Genomic DNA, 23,729 nt, shown 5'->3' on the forward strand with positions numbered 1-23,729 from the left:
AGCCATGCTGGCTGGGCAGTAGTGATTATTTTTAAAATACAGTTACTTTACCACACTAGTACATTTCAGCAAACTTACCCATCTGAAACACACACACACACAAACATGCAAATCTCTGTACAACAAAAATTATTATTAAAAAGTTCAAAAATTGATTAGTATAGTACCCTCAGAACAATGTTTACTGGATTAATATTGAGAAAAATAAAATTAATGTATCAAAGTGATGAATTTGTTAATTGGTTAATCCCTGTCAAATAAAAAAGATAAACATTCTGAGTCTGCATAGTACTGGGTTAGGGAGATAAACGGTCTTATTTACATAAAAAATTCATAGGATCCCAGGTAGATCGAGGAATGAAATATAAAACCCCACAAATATCTCTAAGAAATTTAAGTGAACATTAGTCAATTTTTGGATGAGAAAGAACTATGTGTTAAATCAATGAAAAATCAACAGATTTAAGTTTGTGTTCATAAAAATCTGAAATTTCTGTTTTAAAAATGCCTCAGTATAACAAACAAAGAACAGGGGAGATGATTTCTCAGTAAAATTGAGTGACTGGGGATTATGCCTAATATAATCTGTAAATTAGTGATACTAATATAAACTAACTCTTTAACAATAATTTAACTTGTAAGCCCTCATTCTATAGCTAAATGGGCCAAAGACATAAATAAATTCACAAAAAATAAAATTCACTGGCTAAGAACCTACATAAAGAAATATTCACCCTCATCAATATAGCAGTCAAAGCAAAAATGAAATGTCACTTTCACCCATGAAATCAGCCCTTTCCTTTTTAATGAGAAAATCCAATGCTGGCAAATATGGCATGAAAATAAAACCTTTGATTTATTGCTGATAAGAGTCCATTGGATTTGGCAATATATACTATAATATATATATACTAAAATATTCATACTCCTTAACCTGATAATTTCACCTGTAGGAATCTATCCTTGTGCCTTTGTGTCTTCCTTGCTTTGTTATTGATAACAGTAACACCTAAATATCCAACATTAGAGGTTAATTACAGCACTAATGAAATATACAACTATTAGAATGCTCTCCTGAAACCTTCATTCCCTCAACAAGTAAATATTTCACAGTGGTTAATTTATGTGCAGCCTTCTTTAGTATACCATCATATAAGGATAGTCAGTATTTACTTTTTAATGGGAAAATTAATGTACCTAGATGTTTAAAGTTCAGGAACATTTAAAATCATCTTCATACTGCTCTAAATGTCTAAAAAATAATTTTACTGATTTCATTTTTTCCCATGAGTCCATCCCTGTATCAATATGTAGACAATTTACTGCTGTGTTTGCTGGTCTAAGTAGTTTACCCGAAGACTCCAAATACCTCTAACCCAAACGAGCTGAACAGAGACATACATATAACACCTAGAGAAAACTTAAACTTTGCCAAGAAACTACATTTTGGGGGTCACAATCTGTCACTAGACCAGCCGTAGGGAAACTACGGCCCGCGGGCCGGATTCGGCCCGTTTGAAATGAATAAAACTAAAAAAAAAGAGACTGTACCCTTTTATGTAATGATGCTTACTTTGAATTTATATTCGTTCACACAAACACTCCATCCATGCTTTTGTTCCGGCCCTCCGGTCCAGTTTAAGAACCCATTGTGGCCCTCAAGTCAAAAAGTTTGCCCACCCCTGCACTAGACAGACAGTTTCTGTCCTTGGCCAGAATAAAGAATATTCAATTGTACTACTCATGAAATTTTACCATTTGCTCTGCATTTTGCTGTTCAATGTTGTTCAAAATATAACCATACAACTTTATTTCCTCTTAAGAATAAAGGGGAACCACCTGACTGCTTAGCATTCTATCAGGAGTCAAGTATGGCCAGATCTGAATCTTGTACCCTATAGTCAACCTTCACTTAAAATAGCTTGTAGATGGCTCTTATCTTAAAAATGACAAAGGTATTCTCTGTCCAGGATATCCTATCTAATAATAGACAGACATGGTAATTAACCATACCTCTGACATGCTTCCCATTGGCTAATCAGGGTGATATGCAAATTAACTGCCAACCAAGATGGCAGGCGGCAGCCAGGCAGCTGAAGCGAACAGGAGGCTTGCTTGCTCCAGTGAAGGAGGAAGCCAAGGTTCCCCGCCTGCCGCTGCTGGGCTCTGAGCTTGCACTCTAAGAAACAATGTTGCAAGTATAGAAGCTAAACAAGCCCCATGCTTTCAGCCAGCCGGCCCAGCTGCAGTTGCAACAGAGTTTCAATTATAGAAGCCAAACAAATCAAGATCCCTGCTTTCAGCAGCCAAGGTCTCAGAGCTGGAGCCAAGCCTCAGAGCTAAAGCCAGCTCTCAGTTCCAGTGACAGCCATAGAAGGTAAATAAATCCCAGAATAAAAAAAAAAGAAAAAAAGGAGAGGTTGGGAGCTTCAGTCACCCGCCAGCCTGAAAACGGCCCTCAGCCCCTCACCCAGACTGGCCAGGCACTCCAGTGGGGACGCCCACCCTGAAGGGCACCAGCTTCAAACAGCCATCATCCCCTCATCCAGGCTGGCCAGGCACCCCAGTGGGGACCCCCACCCCGATCCAGGACACCCTTCAGGGCAAACCAGCCAGTCCCCACCCATGCACCTATATAGTAAAAGGGTAATATGCCTCCCAGCACCGGGATCAGCGGAGCAGCGAGGCCTCCCAGCACCGAGATCAGCTGAGCAGCGAGGCCTCACTGCCCCTGTGTCAAGTGGAGCCACGAGGCCTCCCAGTACTGGGATCAGGGGAGCTGTGAGGCCTCCTGGCCCCTGGAGCAGCATGACAGGGGGCAGCGCCCAAACCCCCTGATCTCCCTGGGGCTCTGTGTGTGACAGGGGGCGGGGCCACAACCTCCCTATCCACCCTGCTCTGTGTGTGACAGGGTATGGAGCCCCAACCCCCCTGATGGGCCCTGTTCTGTGCGTGACAGGGCGCAGCGCCCCAACCCTCTGATCGGCCCTGCTCTGTGCGTGACAAGGGGTGGTGCCCCAACCTCCCCATCGACCCTGCCTTGAGTGTGACGGGGGCAGTGCCCCAATCCCCCAATCAGCCCTACCCTGAGCGTGACTGGGGGTGGCATCGCAACCTCCTGATCTGCCCTGCTCTGTGCATGACAGGGGGCGGCACCCCAACTCCCCAATCAGCACTGCTCTGAGCCAGACCAGGGGCTGCACCTAGGAATTGGGCCTGCCCTCTGCCACCCGGGAGCAGGCCTAAGCCAGCAGGTCGTTATCTCCCGAGGGGTCCCAGACTGTGAGAGGGCACAAGTGGGGGATGAGGGACACCCCCACCCCTGCCAGTGCACAAATTTTTGTGCACCGGGCCTCTAGTATTGTTATAATTGAACATGCAACCACTGAAGCCTAAGTTCTATTGCCTAATACTCAGTCTGCCTAGATAGCTGAACTAATAGCTCAAACTTGAGCCTGCACTTTGGCAAGTGATAAGAATAAATATGAATATGAATAGTAGATATACCTGTGGGGTGATTTATGACTTATGGATTTTATGAAAGCAGATGATTATCTCTTCAGAGATGCTGATTAAAAATGGTGAAGGGATCATCCTAAAGACATAGGGCAAGAAAATGTGACCCATATATATGCTGTCTATAAGAGACCCACTTCAGAACAAAAGATAAACAGAATGAAAGTGAAGGGATGGAAAAAAGTATTCCATGCATGGCTGGCCAGTGTGGCTCAGTGGATTGAGCAATGTCCCATGACTTCTGGTCAGGGCACATGCCCACATTGTGGGCTCAATCCCCACTAGGGAGCATGCAGGAGGTAGCTGATCTGTGTTTCTCTCTCATCAATGTTTTTTTTTCTCTCCTCCTCTCCTTTCCTCTCTCTCTAAAATAAATAAAAACATGTTTAAATAGCTCCATGCAAATGTTAACAAAAAAACTGAGATAGCAATACTTATATCAGACAAAATAGACTGCAAAGCAAAGGACATACATACCAAGAGACAAAGATGGTCACCACATAATACTAAAGGGATCAATACAGCAAGAGGATATAATCTTTATAAACATACTAGAGGCCCGGTGCACAAATATTTGTGCACTCAGCGGCTGCGGGGGGGGGGGGGGGGTGGTCCCTCAGCCCAGCCTGTGCCCTCTCTCAGTCTGGTACCCCTCGGGGGATGACCACCTGCTGGCTGAGGCCTGCTTCCTGGGGGATTGGGCCTAAGCTGGCAATCAGACATCCCTCTGGCAGCCTGGCAGCCCTTGGGGGATGTCCACTTGCCAGCGGGGAGCAGACCTAAGCTGCAGTCAGACATCCTTAGCGCTGCTAAGGAGGCAGGAGAGGCTCCCACCACCACCGCTGAACTGACAACCATCAGCCTGGCTTGTGGCTGAGCAGAGCTCCCCCATGTGGGAGCACACTGACCACCAGAGGGCAGTTTCTGCATTGAGCGTCTGCCCCCTGGTGGTCAATGTGTGTCATAGTGACCAGTCATTCCCAGTCTTTCTGCTGTTAGGGTCAGTTTGCATATTACCCTTTTACTATATAGGATAGAGGCCTGGTGCACGGGTGGGGGCCAGCTGGTTTGCCCTGAAGGGTGTCCCGGATCAGGGTGGGGGTCCCCACTGGGGTGCCTGGCCAGCATGGATGAGGGTCTGATGGCTGTTTTCAGGCTGCCTGCACCCCTTTAGGGTGGGGGTGCCCACTGAGGTGCCTGGCCAGCCTGGATGAGGGGCTGATGGCTGTTTTCAGGCTGCCCACACCCCCTTTAAGGTGGGGGTCCCCACTGGGGTGCCTGACCAGCCTGGATGAGGGGCTGAGAGCTGTTTTCAGGCTGGCCAAGCCTCCAACTGAAGCTCCCAGTCTCTCCTTTTTTTCTCCCTTTTTTTAATTCTGGGATTTATTTACCTTCTGTAATTGAAAATTTGTTGCAGCTCCAGCTCCGAGGCCAGCTGGCTGAAAGCAGGTATCTGGGTTTTGTTTAGCTTCTATAATTGCAACATTGTTGCTTAGACTGGATCTCAGAGCCCGGCTGCGGCAGGCAGGGAACCTTGGCTTCCTCCATCACTGGAGTAAGCAAGCCTCCTGCTCGCTTCAGCTGCCTGGCTGCCTGCCGCCATCTTTGTTGGCAGTTAATTTGTATATCACCCTGATTAGCCAATGGGAAGCATAGTGGAGGTATGGTTAATTACCATGTTTGTCTATTATTAGATAGGATATGCACCAAACATAGAAAAAAACAAATAAAGAATATCTTGGTGGACATTAAGGAGGAGATAGACAATAATGCAGTCACAGGGAATTTTAACATCCCATTGAAATCAATGGATAGATATTCCAGACAAAAAAATCAACAAGGCAAGAGCTATCTTAAATGACACACTAGATCAGATGGATTTAATTGATACTTACAGAACATTTCATCCCAAAGCATCAGAATATACATTCTTCTCAAGAGCACATGATACATTCCCAAAGATAGACCACATGTTAGGTCACAAAATAAGTCTTAATACATTCAAGAAGATTGAAATGATATCAAACATATTCTCTGACCACAATGGTATAAAACTAGACATCAACTACAATTCAAAAAAAAATTAAAAACATTCATACACAGGGAGGCTAAATAACATGAATGGGTTAATAATGAGATCAAGGAAGAAATCAAAAGTTATCTGGATAAATGAAAATGTAAACACAACTCCAAATCTAGAGGATTTGGATAGTGAAAATCTTGAGGACAGTGAAAGCCGTCCTGAGAGGAAAGTTCATTGCATTACAGGGCTACCTCAAGAAGCAAGAAAGAGTTCAAATAAACAATATAATCCTACTCTGAAAGGAATTAGAAAAGAACAACAAAGCCAAGAGTAAGTAGAAAAAAGACAATAATAAAGATTAGAATGGAAACAAATGACATAGAGACTAAAAAATGTACAAAAAAAATCAATGAAAGCAAGAACTAGTTCTTTGAAAAGATAAAAAAAAGATAGACAAATCTTTAACCAGACTCATCAAGGAAAGAAAAAGAGTCTCTAAATAAAATCAGAAATGAAAGAGGGGAAGTAACAACTGACAATGCAGAAATACAAAGGATTATAAGAAAACTAGTGGCTCTGCGCACAAATCCGTGCACAGGTAGCTCACTGCCGCTTGCCTCAGCTGACTGCCCTGCCCGCCCCTACTCATAGCTCTCTGCCACTCATAGCTCGCTGCCCCGCCCTCCTGTAGCTCTCTGGCACGCGTAGCTCACTGCCCTGCCCTTCTGCTGATCTGTTATTACGTAATGGTGTCCCAAACAATTTGCATATTACTCTGTTATAAGTATAGATACTATGAACTGCGATATGCCAACTAGCTAGACAACCTGGATGAAATAGATAAATTCCTAGAAACATGCACTCTTCCAAATGTGAATCAGGAAGAATCAGCAAATCTGAATAGATAGATTACAACTAATGAAATTGAAGCAGTCTTCAAAAAACATCCAGCAAATAAAAGTCTTAGACCAGATGGTTTCACAGGTGAATTTACCAACCATTCAAAGAAGAACTAACACTATCCTTCTCAAACTGCCCAAAAATTGAAGAGGATAAAACACTACCAAAAGCTCTTTTTATGAGGCCAGCATTATCCTAATTCCAAAACTAGATAAAGATATTACAAAGAAAGAAAATTATAGGCCAATACCTGATGAGTATAGGTGCTAAAATCCTCAACAAAATATTAGCAAACCAGATCCAGCAATAGATTAAAAGATTATACACGATGATCAAATGAGGTTTATTCCAAAGATTCAAGGTTGGTAAAATATTTTCAAATCAATAAACATTATACATAACATAAACCAATTGAAGGATAAAGCACATGATCATATCGATAGATACAGAAAAAGCACTTGATAAAATCCAGCACCCATTTATGATAAAAACTCTTAGCACAGTGAGAATAGAGAGATTATTTCTCAAAACAATAAAGGTCATGTATGACAAACCCACAGCCAACATCATACTCAATGGGAAAAACCTAAAAATATTTTCCCTAAGATCAGGAACAAGTCAGGGATGTCCACTTTCACCGCTCTTATTCAACATAGTACTGGAAGTTCTAGCTACAGCAATCAGACAAAAAGATAAAAGAAAAGGCATCCAAATTGAAAAAGGAGGAAGTAAAATGGCTATACTTTGCAGATGACATGATATTATATATAGAAAACCCTAAAGACTCCACCAAAAACCTACTAGCTCTAATAAAAGAATTCAGCAATTAGCAGGATATAAAATTAATATTCAGAAATCAGTGGCATTCTTATCTATATTCTAACCAGTAGCTATGATGCACACTGACCACCAGGGGGCAGATGCTCAATGTACAGGCATGGAAACATGGAACAGACTGATGAATCTCAGAGGGAAGGGAGTGGGGGGAGGGTGGGAAGAGATTAACCAAAGATCTTACATACATACTAGAGGCCCAGTGCACAGATTCATGCACCAGCAGGGATCAGGCTGAAACTAGCAATCTGACATCCCCCAAGGGGTCCTGGATTGCGAAAGGGTGCAGGCCAGGCCGAGGGACCCCACTGGTGCACGAATCCATGCACCAGGCCTCTAATACACCAATAATGAACTAACAGAAAGAGAAATTAAGAAAACAATCCCATTTATTATTGCAACAAAAAAATAAGGTACCTAGAAATAAATTAAACCAAGAGGTAAAAGACCTGTACTCCAAAAATTATAGAATACAAAAAAAAAAAAGAAATTGAGGAATATACAAAAAAATGGAAGCATATACCAGGTTCATGGATTGGAAGAACTGACATAATTAAGATGTCCATCCTAGCCAAAGCAATCTATAGACTCAACACAATTCCTGTTAAATTACCAATGGCACATTTCACAGATCTAGAACAAATACTTCAAAAATTTAAATGGAACCAAAAAGACCTTGAACCACCACAGCAATCTTAAGAAAAAACAAAGTTGGAGAAACATGCTACTTGATATCAAACTATACTATAAAGCTATTGAAATCAAAACAGCTTGGTAATAGCATAAGAACAGGCATAAAAATCAATGGAATAGAACAGAGAGTTCAGAAATAAACCCACATTTTTATGGTCAATTCATATTTGACAAAGAAGGGAAGAGCACACAATGGAGAAAAGACAGTCTCCTCACTAATTGGTGTTGGGAAATTTGGACAGGTACATGCAAAAAAGTGCAATTAGACCACCATACACATACACGCAAAATGGATAATAGACTTAAACATAAGTCATGAAACCATAAAAATCCTAGAACAAAACACAGGCATTAAAACCTCAGACACCTCTCATAGCAATATTTTTGCTGATGTATTTCCTTGAGCAAGGGAAACAAAGGAAAAAATAAACAAATGAGACTACATTAAACTAAAAGGCTTTTGCACAGCAAAAGGAACCATCAATAAAGTGAAAAGGGAGCCCACTGAATGGGACAACATATTAACCAATGTTACATCTGATAAGGAGTTAATTTCAAAAATATATAAAGAGCTTATATAACTGAACACCAGGTAGACAAACAAAATGGACAAAGGACCTGAATAGACACTTATCCAAAGAGGACATAGAGATGGCCAATAGACATATGAAAAGATGCTCAATGTCACTAATCATCAGAGAAATGCAAATTAAAACCACAGTGAGATGTCACCTTACACCTGTCAGAATGGCTGTCCTCAATAAATATATAAACAACAAGTCTAGTGAAGATGTGAAGAAAACGGAACCCTGATGCACTGTTGGTGGGAATGCAGACTGGTGCAGTCACTGTGGAAAACAGTATGGAGTTTCCTCAAAACATTAAAATGGAACTGCCTTTTGAACCATAAATCCCACTTCTGGGAATATATCCTAAGAATCCTGAAATACCAATCAGAAAGAATATATGCACCCCTATGTTCATAGAAATGTTATTTACAATAGCCATGATCTGGAAACAGCCCAAGTGCCCATCAGTAAATGAGTGAATAAAAATGCTGTGGTTCAGCCCTGGCTGGTGTGACTTGGGCGGTGTACCAAAAGGTCACTGGTTCAATTCCCCATCAGGACACATGCTCAGGTTGTGGGCTCTATTCCTGGTAGGAGCCATGCAGGAGGCAGCCGAATTATGTCTTGCTCTTACATCAATGTTTCTCTCTCTCTCTCTCTCTCTCTCTCTCTCTCTCTCTCTCTCTCTCTCTCTCTCTTTCTCTCTCTCTCTCTCTCTCCCTCCCACCCTCTCTCTCAAATCCATAAAAAATCTTTTTTAAAAAGCTGTGGTTCATTTACACAGTGGAATACTAATTGGTCATAAGAAAGAAGGAAATCTTACCTTTTGCAACAGCATGGATGGACCTCGAGATTATTATGCTAAGTGAAATAAGCCAGCCAGAGAAAGACAAATAACATATGATCTCCCTTATATGTGGAAGTTAATGAACAAAATAAACTGATGAACAAAATAGAAACAGAGGCATGGATACATGAAATAGACTGACAGCTGTCAGAGGGGTGGGGTTTGGGGGTTGGATAAAAGAAGGTGAAGGACACACACACACACACACACACACACGAACACAGACTATAGTTTGGTGATAGAGGGAAGAGGGGATGGGGTAGTTTGAGTTGGGCAAAGGGGGATAAATAAGGATGGAAGAGACTTTCCTTTGGGCAATGGGTGCATAATGCAGCATGCAGATAATGTTTTGTTGAGTGGTACACTTGAAACCTTATGGCTTTGTGAACCAATGTCACTCCAATAAATTCAATAAAAAACAAAGATTGCTGGGCCCAACTGTTGAGTTTCAGATTCAATAGGTCTGCGATGGGATCTTGACTTTGCATTTCTAACAAGTAAGGTTACTGCTATGGTGATTACACTTTGAGAACCACATCTTTTGTAGCAAACAGGCCATTACAATCATATTTTAGTCTTTCAACAAATGGTGTTGGAACAACTGGTTAGCCACATTAAAAAAAAAATTGACCTTTGAATCATACTGTATAAAAATGTACTCAAAATGGATCAAATATGGGAGATCTAAAACTATAAAATTCTTAGAGGAAAACATAGGTTAAATTTTCATGACCTCAGAGTTGGCAAAGCATTTTTAGGTATGACACCAAAAGCACTAGCGACCAAAGAAAAAATAGATAAATTGAACTTAATCAAAATTAAAAACTTTTGTGCTTCAAACGACCCTGTAGAGGAAGTATAAAGACAACCTATAAAATGAGAGATCATATTTTCAAGTCATGCCTGTGAAGAAACTTGTATGTGGAATATATAAAGAACGTTTTTAAAATATTTATTAATTAAATTGATTGGAGTGACATTTGTCAACATGTACATATAGGCTTTAGGTGTGGGTTTCTGTGTTATAAGATCTATATATTGCACCATGTGCCCACCACCCAAAGTGAAATCTTCTGTCACCATATATCAGGACCCCCTTTACCCGCATCCTCTTCCCTCTGGCAATCACCATACTGCTGTTTGTGGTCAAGAGTTTTAGTTTTATATCACACATATGAGCGAAATCATATAGCTTTTAGCTTTATCCGAATGACTTATTTCACATAGCATAATGTTCTCAAGGTCCATCATGGTGTTGCAAATGGCACTATTTCATCCTTTCTTATGGCTGAATAGTATTCCATTGTGTAGATATACCACGTCTTCCTTATCCTCTATTGCGGGACACTTTGGTTGTTTCCATGTCTTGGCCACCATGAATAATGCTGCACTGAACATAGGGGTACATACTAATAGATCTTTGCAAATACATGATTTTGAGTTTTTCGGGTATATAACCAGAAGAGGGATTGCTGGGTTGTATGGTAGCTCTATTCTTAATTTTTTGAGGAATCATCAGACTGGTTTCCATAGTGGCTGCACCAGTCTACATTCCCATCAGCAGTGAGGTTTCTCCACAACCTCTCCAACACTTGTTATTGCTTGTCTTGTTGATAATTGCCACTCTAACAGGTGTAAGGTGGTAGCTCATTGTAATTTCGATTTGCATTTTCCTAATTGTCAGTGAGGTTGAACATCTTTTCATATATCTATTGGTGCTCCATATGTCTTCTTGGGAGAGGTGTATTTTCAGCTCCTCTGCCCACTATTTTTTTTCAGTTCAAACTCATTTTTCCTTTATATTAAAATTCAAGCTACCATTACATGGTTTGGTACTCAATAAAGGAAAACTTGTTCAAATAAGGTAATATGTTATCATCAGTATTTCCAGGTGATTGTTTACACTCAAGTAGTATTATCAGTAAATCCTTGGGAATCCTATCGATGGGGTTTATACTTTGTCAAGGCCCAGTTCCTCTGGAGTGGAAATTCCCAGTTCATTTAAAGTTGGCCTAAGTTCCTGGATGACATAAGGGTAGATTTCCTTATGCGGTCCTGCTTTGTCCTTAACAACCTCTAGGATGCAAACAGCACTAGCAAAATCATTTAACCGTCTGCATGCCCGCAAAGCAGCATCAATGATTTGGGGTTCTGGAACCAGATCATAGCCAACAAGCGTGTTCATCCCTTTACGCAATTCCCAGGCATCAATATCGGGCTTGTTGAAGTATGTCGCCCGGCGAGCATCAAATTCCTCATCTGTCTCATGTGACCCATGGGAGTAGCAGCGAACTGACTGGATACCCACTGGGGCCGGGCCGGTGCTGGGTGCAGGAGGCCTCGAGAGTTGACTCGGGAGGCTGCGGCCGCTGCTACAGTGCAGACGGAAAGCGGCACCCAGCATAACGGTGATGGCAGCGCACAGGCTGAAGCTGAAGAGAAGCTGGCTGTCCTCTGCCCACTTTTTGATTGGGTAGCTTGTTTGTTTGGTGTTGAGTTTTATGAGTGCTTTATATATTTTGGAAATTAAACTTTTCTCAGAGCTACTGTTTGCAAATATCATCTCCCATCTATGGCTGACTCTTTGTTTTGCTGTCAGTTTCTTTTGCTGTGCAGAAGCCTTTTAGTTTTATATAATCCCATTGAAATATTCTTGCCTTTACTTCCCTTTCCTTTGAGGCCAAGTTCAGAAATTGTTCTCTACAACCAAGGTCCATAAGTTTGGGACTTATATTTTCTTCTATGTAACTTATTGTTTCGGGTCTTATATTTAAGTCTTTGATTCATTTTCAAATAATTTTTGTACATGGGGGACAAACTGTAATCCACTTTCATTCTTTTGCATGTGGCTTTCCAGTTTTCCCAGCACCAATTATTGAAGATACTATCTTAACTCCATTGTGTGTTTCTGTCTCCTTTGTTGAAAATTATCTGTCCATATACATATGGTTTTATAGCCAGGCTCTCTAGAAGTGTTTTGATTACTACTTCAATTTCCTCAATAGTTATCGGCCTATTTAGATTTTTTTTAATTCTTCCTGATTGAGTTTTGGAAGGTCATATTTTTCTAGGAATATGTCCATTTCTTCTAGGTTGACCAGTATGTTGGAATAGAGTTGTTCATAGTATTTTTTTTACCAGCCTTTTTTATTTCTGTGGGGTCTGTTGTTATTTTGCCTCTTTTCTGATTTTGTTTATTTGGGTCCTCTCTCTTTGCTTCTTGGTGAGCCTGGCTAGAGGTTCATCAATCTTGTTTATCCTTTCAAAGAACTAGCTCTAGGTTTTATAGATCTTTTGAATTGTTTTGTTTTGTTTGTTTTTTTGTTTGTTTTGGTCTCTGTGTCATTTATTTCCACTCTGATCTTTATTATTTTTTTCCTTCTGCTCACTCTGGGCTTTTCTTGCTCCTCTTTCTAATTCTTTAAATTGTACAGTTAGATAATTTATTACTAGTTTTTCTTGTTTTTTGGGGGTAGGCCTGTAATGATATGAACTTCTCTCTCAGGACTGCTTTCACTGTGTCCCATAGGTTTTGGATGGTTGTGTTTTCATTGTCATTTTTTTCCAGGATGTTTTTTATTTCTTCTTTGATCTCTTTGGTAACCCAATCATTGTTTAATAATATGCTATTTAGCCTCCAAGTGTTTGAATTTTTAATATTATGCCATTATAATTTGAGAAGATGCTTGATATGATTTCTATCTTCTTGAATTTGAAGAGACTTTGCTTGTGTCCCAATATGTGGTCTATCTTTGAAAATGTCTCATGTGCACTCAAGAAGAATGTATATTCTGTAGCTTTGGGGTGAAATGGTCTGAAGATGTCAATTAATTCCATCTTATCTAGTGAGTCATTTAGGATTGCTATTTCTTTGCTGATTTTTTGTCTATGGTATTTATCCAGTAGTGTCAATGGGGTACTAAAGTCCCCTACTATGAGTATATTTTTGTTGATCTCTCTCTTGATATTGTTCAGAAATTTTTTTATGTATTTGGGTGCTCCTGCATTGGGTGCATACCAGAGTTATATCCTCTTGTTGTATTGATCCCTTTAGTATTATGAAATGGCTTTCCTTATCTCTTGTTATGGCCTTCACTTTGAGGTTTATTTTGTCAGATATAAGTATTGCTACCCCAGCTTTTATTTTTATTTCCATTTGCCTGAAAGATATTTTTCCAACCCATCACTTTCAGTTGTGTGAATCCTTTGTTTTGAGGTGGGTCTCTCAGAGACAGCATATATATGGGTCATGTTTTCTTATCCATTCAGCCACTCAGTGTCTTTTGATTGAGTGGAGCATTTAGACCAAGCATGTCAAACTCGCGGCCTCTGGGCCGCATGCAGCCTACAATGAATATTTTTGTGGCTCAGGCAATATAACAGTATGTAAGAAATGTTTTAATAAAAATTTTGTAACTTAATTTTTACAATATCGTATTATACATAATTATTAATAATGAACTAAAATGTTCACTAATGACTGGTTACTATATCATGTTGCATTCATTTCCCTTATGCACCTTACACGCAGGTACACCATTTCTCTCCACTAATACTAACAGTGAATATTTTACCAGCCTATTGCCACATCATTAGTCTTGTACTGACTTGTTTTGGTGTGTGTAACAGGAAATATTTTGCTTTCTCAGAATAAGAAAAATAGGTTTATTTGCATTTTGTTTATTAAGTTGTGCAGTTATTCAGTGTCTGGTAAGTTAATGTTCAAGAAAAAATGTTAACTTTTATTAAAATGTTCTATTATTTTATGTTAATGGTTACTCATTTATTTCAGCCCTTTGCGTTCAGCATGTCTCTATTGAAATAACCTATGTTTCTATGGAAATTGAAGCTTTTGTTTTTTTTATGGCCCACATAAACTTAAACCTTGTTTATTTGGCCCATATTAGCCTTTGAGTTTGACATGCTTGATTTAGACCATTTATGCTTAAGGTTATTATTGATAGGTATTTGTTTGAAGCCATTTTTATTCTTTACACCTGTTTTCCTTCTCCCCTTTCTATTTCTTCTTTTTACACCAGTCCCTTTAGCATCTCTTGCATTGCTTGCTTGGTAGTGATAAACTCCTTAGCCTTTTTTTGTCTGTGAAGCTCCTGATTTCCCCTTCAATTTTGAATGATAGCCTTGCTGGATAGAGTATTCTTGAATTCAGTCCCTTACTTTGCATCACTTTGTGTACTTCATTCCATTCCTTTTTGGCCTGATGTGTTTCTGTTGAGAAATCATTTGATAATCTAATGGGATATCCCTTGTACGTAACTCTCTGTCTCTCTCTTGCAACCTTTAAGATTCTCTCTTTGTTGTTAACTTTTGCCATTGTAATTAAGACGTGTCTTGGTGTGGATCTTTTCGGGTTCATCTTGTTTGGGACTCTCTGTGATTGTGTGTCTTTTTTCTTCCCCAAATCAGGGAAGTTTTCTGTCATTATTTCTTCAAATAGATTTTCTAATCCTTGCTCCTCTTCTTGTCCTTCTGGCACTGCTATTATACGGGTGTTACTTTGTTTCATGTAGCCCCAAAGCTGCCTTAGGCACTCCTCCTGCTTTCTGATTTTTTCTCTAATTGCTGTTCAGATTGGGTGTGTTTTTCCTGCCCTGTCTTAACTCACTAATTTGGTCCTCTGCTTCTTCTAGTCTACTGTTGAAACCTTCAATTGTGTTCTTTATTGTAGCTATGTAATTCTTGATTTCCTCTTTATTCTTACAGAAGTTGTTGATTTTCTCATCCAGCTGGTTTATAAACCGTATGACCTTAACTCTGAATTCTTTTTCTGACATATTGCATGCCTCTGTTTCATTTAGTGCCTTTCCTGGTAATCCTTTTCTTTCCTTTGGGGGTTGTTTCTTTGTTTCCCCATTTTTGCTCTAACCATAGGGTCCAGGAACCGAGTTCTGCAGGGCCTGTGGCTGAAGCAGAGAGTCACCAGAGGGCCCAGGTGCTGGGATTCACAGGGCCTCAGGCTGAAGCGACGGGTTGGTGGGAGAGTCGTGCACCCCAAGAGTCACCAGACAGCCCAGGCACCAGGATGTGTGGGGCCTGTGGCTGGAGCCAGGCCAGTGAAACTGAGTACCCTCTGGTACTCACAGGAGCCTGTGGCCAGGGAGGCTAGAGTATCAGTGTCTGTGGGTCTGCAGATGAGGTGCAGGTCTTTGATAAGAGTGTCTGTAGGGTCCGGTATGGTGTCTGAGGCCAATCTGGTGGTGGTGAGGCTGGGGTCCTAGTCACAGCAGCTCTCCCCTTTAAGACAGCATGGTTTTTGTGCCAGAGCTGGCCACCCCGGGAGTGCTTTCAGTAGGAGCAGGGGCTCCCCCATCTAGGAGAGCCCGGTCTTTTGCCCTCTGAGACTCCTGAAAGAATCTAACTGCCCCTCACTTACACATGCACACACCACACACATCCACAAACTCCCCTTTTGCTCCCTCACTCACTCACACTCTCTCCCTCACTGTTGTCCTGCTAGCTGCCATCTTGACTCCCTCCCAGAATTCTTCTGGGCTCTCTATTTTGTTCCATTGATTTGTGTGTCTGTTTCTTGGCCAATACCATGCTGTTTTGATTTTAATAGCTCTGTAGTATAATTTGAAGTCAGGTTGTGTGATCGCTCCAGTTTTGTTCTTTTTTCTCAGGATAACTTTGGCTATTCAGGATTTTTGTGGTTCCATACAAATCTGATGATTTCTCATTCTATTTCTTTAAAAAATGATATTGGGGTTTTTTATGGGGATTGCATTAAATCTGTATATTGCTTTGGGTAACATGGCCATCTTAACTATATTGATTCTTCCAATCCATGAACACAGAATACTTTTCTATTTTGTTGTGTCTTTTTCAATCTGTTTTAATAATGCTTTGTAATTTTCAGAATATAGGTCTTTTGAGTTCTTTGTTAAGTTTATTCCTAGGTATTTTATTCTTTTGGTTGCAATTCCATTTCTTTTTCTGAAGTGTTGTTGTTAGTATATAGGAGGGCAATGGATTTTGGCACATTGATTTTGTACCTTCGACTTGACTGTATTTGTTTATTTTCTCTAAATTATTTTGGTGGAGTCTTTAGGGTTTTCTGTATACAGAATCGTGTCATCTGCAAAAAGTGATAGTTTTATTTCTTCCTTCCCTTTTTGGATGTCTTTTATTTCTTTCTTTTGCCTTATTGCTCTGGCTAGAACTTCCAGCACTGTGTTGAATAAGGGTGTCGAGACTGGACATTCTTGTCTAATCCTGATCTTAGAGGAAAAGCTTTCAATTTTCACCACTGAGTATTATATTAGCTGAGGGTTTATCATAGATGGCCTTTATTATGTTGAGGTACTTTCCTTCTATTCCTATTTTATTGAGTGTTTTAATCATAAATGGATATTGTATCTTATCAAATGTTTTTCTGCATCTATTGATAAGATCATATGATTTTTATGCTTTGTTTTGTTAATGTGATGTATTACATTGATTGATTTATGTATGTTGAACCATCCTTATACCCCTGGAATCAGGCTGACTTGATCATAATGTATTATTTTTTGGATGTACTGTTGTATTAAATTTGCTAGTATTTTGTTTATCTTTGCATCTGTATTCATCAGATATATTGTTCTGTAGATTTCTTTTTTGTGTGTTATCCTTGCCAGGTTTTTGTATCAGGGCTATATTGGCCTCATAAAATGTGTTAGAAAGTTACCTCTTCTTCTATTTTTTGGAGAGTTTGAGAAGGACAGGTTTTAAATCTTCTTTGAACGTTTGGTAGAATTCACTGGTAAAGCCATCTGGTTCTGGATTTCTGTTTTTTGATAGCTGTTTCAATTTCCTTTACTGCTGATTGTCTATTTAGATTTTCCAATTCTTCATGATTTAGTCTAGGAAGGTTATATATTTCTAGGAGTTTATCCATTTCTTCTAGATTATTGAATTTGGTGGCATATAGCATTTCATTATATTCTAATATATCTGTGATGTCTATGGTGACTTCTCCTCTCCCATTTCTGATTTTGTTTATATGGATATTTTCCCTTTTTTTATTAATGAGTCTAGCCAGGGGTTTGCCAGTTTTATCAATATTTTCAAAGAACCAGCTCTTTGTTGTATTGATTTTTGGTATAGTCTTTTTGTTCTCTATTTTATTAAATTCTCCTCTGATTTTTATTATTTCATTTTTTTATGATGACTTTGGGATGCTTTTGTTCTTCCTTTTCTAGTCCTTTAAGATGTGATGTTAAGTTGTTTACTTGGGATTTCTCTTGTTTCTTGAGATAGGCCAGTAATGATATAAACTTCCCACTTATCACTGCTTTCACTTTATCCCAGAAATTTTTATGTGCTGTATTGTAATTTTCATTAGTCTCCATATGTCTTTTGATTTCATCTTTTATTTCTTCTTTGACCAAGTTATTTTTTAATAGTTTGTTGTTTAATCTTCATGTATTTGTGTGTTTCTATAATTCCTTTTTGCAGTTGATTTCTAATTTCATGGCATCATGGTCAGAGAATATACTAGGTATAATTTCAACCTTATTGAAGATGTTGATGCTAGTTTTTGACCCAACATATGCCCTATCCTTGAGATTATCCCATGTGCACTGGAGAAAAATGTATAATCTTATGTTCTGGGATGAAAGGTTCTGTAAGTGTCAATTATGTCCATTTGGTCTAGTTTGTCATTTAAGGCTGGCATTTCTTTATTGATTTTCTGTTTGAATGATCTATCTCGAGCTGTCGATGGAGTATTAAGTTCCCCACGTATGATTGTGTTTTATTTGTTTCTCCCATTAGTTCTGTGAGTAGTTGCTTTATATATTTCAGTGCTTCATGGGTGAGTACATATATATCAACTCGTGGCCCTGTGCATGAATCCATGTGCAAGTAGCTCGCTGCCACTTGCCTTGTCTGCCACCCTGCCCACCGCCGCGTGCTCCACCCTCCTGTAGTTCTCCCTGCCCCCCGCTAGTAGTTCACTGCCCCGCCCTCCTTCTGATTGGTCATTACGTGTTATGGCATAACGACCATTTGCATATTACTCTTTATTATATAGGATAAGTGTTATGTTTTCTTGATGTAGTGTTCATTATAAAGTATCCATCTCTGTTTCTTATTATCTTTAAATCTATTTTGTCAGATATAAGTATGGCCACAACTGCTTTTTTTATGGATGTTATTTGCTTGGAGAATCATTTTCCACTCTTTCACTTTTAATCTACCTTTGTCTTTACAGCTTAGATGTTTCTCTTGTAGGCAGCATATGTTTGGGTTTTGTTTTTTTATCCACTCTGATACTCTGTGCCTCTTTATTGGTGAGTTAAATCCATTTACATTTGGGGTAATTATTGATGTATGAGGATTTCCTGTAGTCATTTTATCTTTTATTTTCTGGTAGTTCTGTATCTCCATTGATTCTTTTCCTTTATGTTTCTGTCTGTTGTTTTTGTTTGATGGTATTCCATATACATCTTTCCTATGTTTCTTATTTTTTTAAGCTATGTCCTGGTGTGGGGGTTTTTGTATGTAGTTACCATTAGGTGTATAGCAAATGAAGAAGTTGCATATATATTGTAGTTTTTTTTTTCTTTTGAGTGCATCTGATTTTCATCTTCCTTTCCCAGGTCAGATCTTTCATTTCTCACCCTTTAAATTTTTGTTGTCACAAATTATCCCTGCTTATGCTGTAAGTTTTTTGTTGATCTTACTCTTAGTGTTCTGACCTTATGTTCTTTGTTTCAGGTATAATAACATCCTTGAGTATTTCCTGCAATCAATGTTTTCTGGTGATAAAATTCCTTAGCTTCTGTATGTCTTGGAAAATCTTTATTTATCCCTACCAAGTGCCTTGGAGAGGGACTCTTTGGATTGAGGTAACTAGTTGTTCTGTTTGTTTCTTGGATTCAAGGATCTAGTTTTTTCCATAGGTTTGGGAAGTTCTAAACCACTTTTTGTTATAATAGACTCTCCATTCCCTGCTCCCTCTCTTCCTCCTCCATAATGCCTATAATTCTAATATTGTTTTTTCTGATAGAATCAGATAGATTGCATAGAGATGTTTCATTTTTTTATGCTTAGTTCTCTTTCTTCCTCCCTCTGTGTCATTTATTGATTCCTATCTTTGATATCACTAATTCTTTCCTCCATCTGGTTGGTTGGCTCTATTTTCTATGCTCAGTAGTTCATTCTTTGTCTTCTTAATTGCATGCTTCATTTCCAGGATTTCTGATTGTTGTTGTTTTTTTAAGTTTCTATCTCTCTGGTAAAGTACTCATTTTGTTTATTGGTTTGTTTTCTGAGTGCACTGAACTGTCTGTCAGTATTTTCTTGCATCTCGTTGAGCATTTTCAGAACTGCAATCTTGAAATCTCTATCATTTATAGCACATATTTCCATGTGTTCCAGCTTGCTTTGTGGGGATTTTTTGTTTTCTTTCTGGTCATCATGGTACTGTGGTTCTTCATGGTATTTGATGTCCTCCTTTGCTTATGCATTTATCTCTGAAAAGATCTTTCTATTATTTTTCCAGTAGATGGTGCCAAATCGCAAGATTTTTTTTTCCAATTTATTTTTTATCTCTGTGATCTCCCATCTTGAACCTCTGGCTTCCATAAGACAGTACAGGCATGCTGCTTGTTGCTGGGGTTTGTTTTGCCTTCACTGTAATGAAGACCCCTGACCTCTGTAGGGTCCCATCCAAACACCCCACCTGGGGACCAGGCACAGAGGGAAACAGTGGTTCTACTGCATTGGCTGTTGGTTTAAGATAATATACTCGTAGGCCTGATGCTAATGGCAATAGGAAGCATGTTTTTTTTTTTTGGGGGGGGGGGGCAAGGAGGGACAGGGTTGTTGTCTGAAATACCACCAACTGCCCGACAGTGGAGAGCCACATGGCAGAACCCCATGCTCTTTCAGGCGTCTGCTGGTTCAGTCACCATTTGCTCCATCGGCAGGCCCTGCTGGATTGTCCCCTGCAGCTCTCTGTTTCTTCCAGTTGAAGGAAGCACTTCCTATCTCCGGCTTTCTCCCCTCTTCCAGCCAGCTGAGCCACAAGCTCCCGACTGCAGGGCTGTGTCTGCAGGCCATCTGTGCTTTCCTCCCTTGTCATCTCCTTGTTTATTCCTGGTTGCCCGCTTTTCGATGTTTCAGTGCGCAGGTCTCTCAGGTGTGCCTCTGTGTTGAGCAGGGATTTCTTTATTGAATTATAGTTGGTTAACTTACTGAAATTTGGGGGGGGCGGGTGGGGGAAGTGCACTCTCACACCACCATTCCTCTGATGTCACCTATGAAGAACTCAATAATAAAAAGACCAATAACCCAATTTGAACATTAAAAATTATCTCAGTAGACAGTTCTCCAAAGAAGATATCCAAATGACCAATAAGCAGATGGAAAGATTCTCAATGTCATTAGACACCAGGGAAGTGCAAATCAAAATGACAAGATACCATGTTCACCCACTAGGATGGCTAGAATAAAAAGTCAAGCAAAGAAAAATGTTGGAGAGGATGATGAGAAACTAGAACTCTTATACACTGCTCGTGGAAATGTAAAATGGTGCAACTGCTTGAAAAGAGTCCAGTAGTTTCTTAAATCATTAAATCTAAAATGACAATATGCTATAGCAATTCTACTCCTAATATGCTCATGAGAAAGGAAAACGTATGTCCATGGAAAAATGTGACAAATGAAACAAATGTCTATAGCAGCATTATTCATAATCCCAAAAAGGTGGAAACAATTCAAATGCCTATTAACTTAAAAATGGATAGACAAAACGTGGTATACCAACACTAAATATTATTTGGTCTCAAAAAAGAAAAAAGTACTGAAATAAATGCTACCACATGGATGAACCTTGAGAAAATTATGTTAAGTGAAAGAAACCAGTCATAAAAGACCACTCATTATATGATTCTTTATATGAAATGCCAAGAATAGGCAAATCTATAAAGACATAAAATAAATTTGTGGTTTCTTAGGGCTGAGGTAAATGGGAGGTGGAGGGGGCAGTAGCTAAAGAGGTTTTTTTTGAGGTGATAAAAATGTTCTAAAATTGACTGTGATGATGGTTGTACAATTCTGTGAATATAGTAAATACCATTGAATTTTACACTGTAAATGGGTAAGCTATATAGCATGTGAATGACATCTTAATAAATTTCTTTTAAAAAAAAAACTACCTTTTGACAAATGAAAATGAAAATACAACTTTCCAAAACTTATGGGATGCAACAACAACCGTTGTAAGAGGTAAGTTCATATTTATACAGGCCTACCTCAAGAAACAAGATAAGTCTCAAATAAACAATCTAATTTTATACCTACAGGAACTAAAAAAAGAATTAACAGAACCCCAAATAATCACAAACAAGGAAATTATAGAGATCAGAGGTGAATGAACAAAATACAGATTTAAAAAATAGAAAAAACGACAATGAAACTACATAGCTGGTTCTTTGAAAAAATAAAGTTGACAAACCTTTAGCCAGACTCAGCAAAAAATAAGAGAGAGCCAATATAAATAAAATCAGAAATGAAAGAGAAGAGATTACAACCAACATCACAGAATATAAGGGATCATTAAAGAATACTATAAACAATTATATGCCAACAAATCGGACAACCTAGAAGAACTTGATAAATTTCTAGAAACACACAATGTTTCAAAACTGAACTAGGTAAAAACAAACAGAAAATCTGAACAACTGATTACTAGGAATAAAATGGAACCAGTAATAAAAAACCCACAACAAATGAAATCCCAGGACTACACAGCTTCACAGAAAATATTTTAAAAAGAATTAATAGCTATATTGCTCAAACTACTCCAAAAAAATGAAGAAGGATCACTTCCAAATTCAATCTACCAGGATACCAAAACTAGACAAAGGCACTGCAAAAAAAAAGAAAATTATAGACCAATATCCGTGATGAATATAGATGCAAAAATTCTCAATAAAATACTAGAAAACTGGATTCAGCAATACATTAAAATATTATACCTTTCGATCAAGTGGGATTTATACCAGGGATACAGGGAAAGTTCAATATCCACATAATAATTAATGTGAAACATCACATCAACAAAACCAATACAAAAATCATATGATCATCTCAATAGATGTTAAAAAAAAAAGCATTTGACAGAATTTAACATCCATTTATGATGAAAACTCTCAGCAAAGTGGGTATAGAAGGAATGTACCTCAAAATGATAAAGGTTATATATAAAAAGCCCATAGCTAACATCATACTTTGCAGTGACAGTTAGTAGACTTAATGTGATGATCACATCATAAGATATATTTGTCATATCACAATATTGTACATCTGAATCTAAGGTAATATTATATGCCAACCACACTTAAATTTTAAAAAAGAAATCAATTTATACTATATATATATGTAATTTATACTATATAATTTATATAGTATATTTATAATAGTATAATATATAACATAGTATATATATAATATATAGTATAATATATAGTATAATATATAGTATGTATAATATATAGTATAATATATTTATACTATATATGTAATTTATACTATATAATTTATGTAATTTATAAATATATATACTATATATTTATACTATATAATTTATATATGTAATTATATAGTACTAGAGGCCCGATGCACGAAAATTTGTGCAAGAGTAGGCCTCCTTCCCCCAGCTGCCGGCACCGGCTTCCCTCCAACACCCGGGCCACAGGCGCTTCCCTCAGTCTGCCTGCAGGCACCAGGGACCTGGATTGGCTTCCCTTGGGCCACCCACAGGCACCCAGGACTCAGGCTGGCTTCCCTCCAGCCCTGGCTTTGTCATAAAGGACGTCCGGAATGATGCCTGGAAGATGTCCAGTCTAATTAGCATATTACCTTTTATTATCTACACTAATAAAAGACAAACATGCAAACTGACCACACCTTCACTATGCCTTAAGCCACGCCCACCAGCCAATCAGAGCAACTATATGCAAATTAACCCAACCAAGATGGCGGCCGGCAGCCACAGAGCTGGAGCAAGCAGGAGGCTTGGTTGCCCCAATGATGGAGGAAGCCAAGCTTCCCACCTGCCGCGGCCAGCTCTGAGCTCCACTCAAAGCAACAAAGTTTTAATTATAGAAGCTAAATAAATCCAGATACCTGCTTTCAGCTGGCCGTGGCCACGGAGCTGGAGTGAGCAGGAGGCTTGCATTGCCCCTGGTGATGGAGGAAGCCAAGCTTCCCTCCTGCCCACCCTGGCAGGCTCTGAGCTCCTCTCAAGGCTACAAAGTTTCAATTATAAAAGGTAAATAAATCCCAGAATTAAAAAGAAAAAAGAAAAAAAGGAGAGGCTGGGAGCTTCCGTTGC

The 23,729-nt window shown here is 38.9% G+C and overlaps 1 protein-coding gene and 1 pseudogene across 3 annotated transcripts in view; both read right to left on the minus strand.

Moving 5' to 3' along the window:
- LOC132228324 (phosphatidylinositol 3,4,5-trisphosphate 3-phosphatase TPTE2-like) overlaps nt 1-23,729 on the minus strand; it is an 89,117-nt gene that overhangs the window by 47,469 nt on the left and 17,919 nt on the right. The gene's annotated exons all lie outside the window — the stretch shown is intronic.
- On the minus strand, nt 11,166-11,786 carry LOC132226323 (cytochrome c oxidase subunit 5A, mitochondrial-like; annotated as a pseudogene).

The sequence above is a fragment of the Myotis daubentonii genome, chromosome 2, assembly GCF_963259705.1.
Source record: "Myotis daubentonii chromosome 2, mMyoDau2.1, whole genome shotgun sequence".
NCBI lineage: Eukaryota > Metazoa > Chordata > Mammalia > Chiroptera > Vespertilionidae > Myotis > Myotis daubentonii.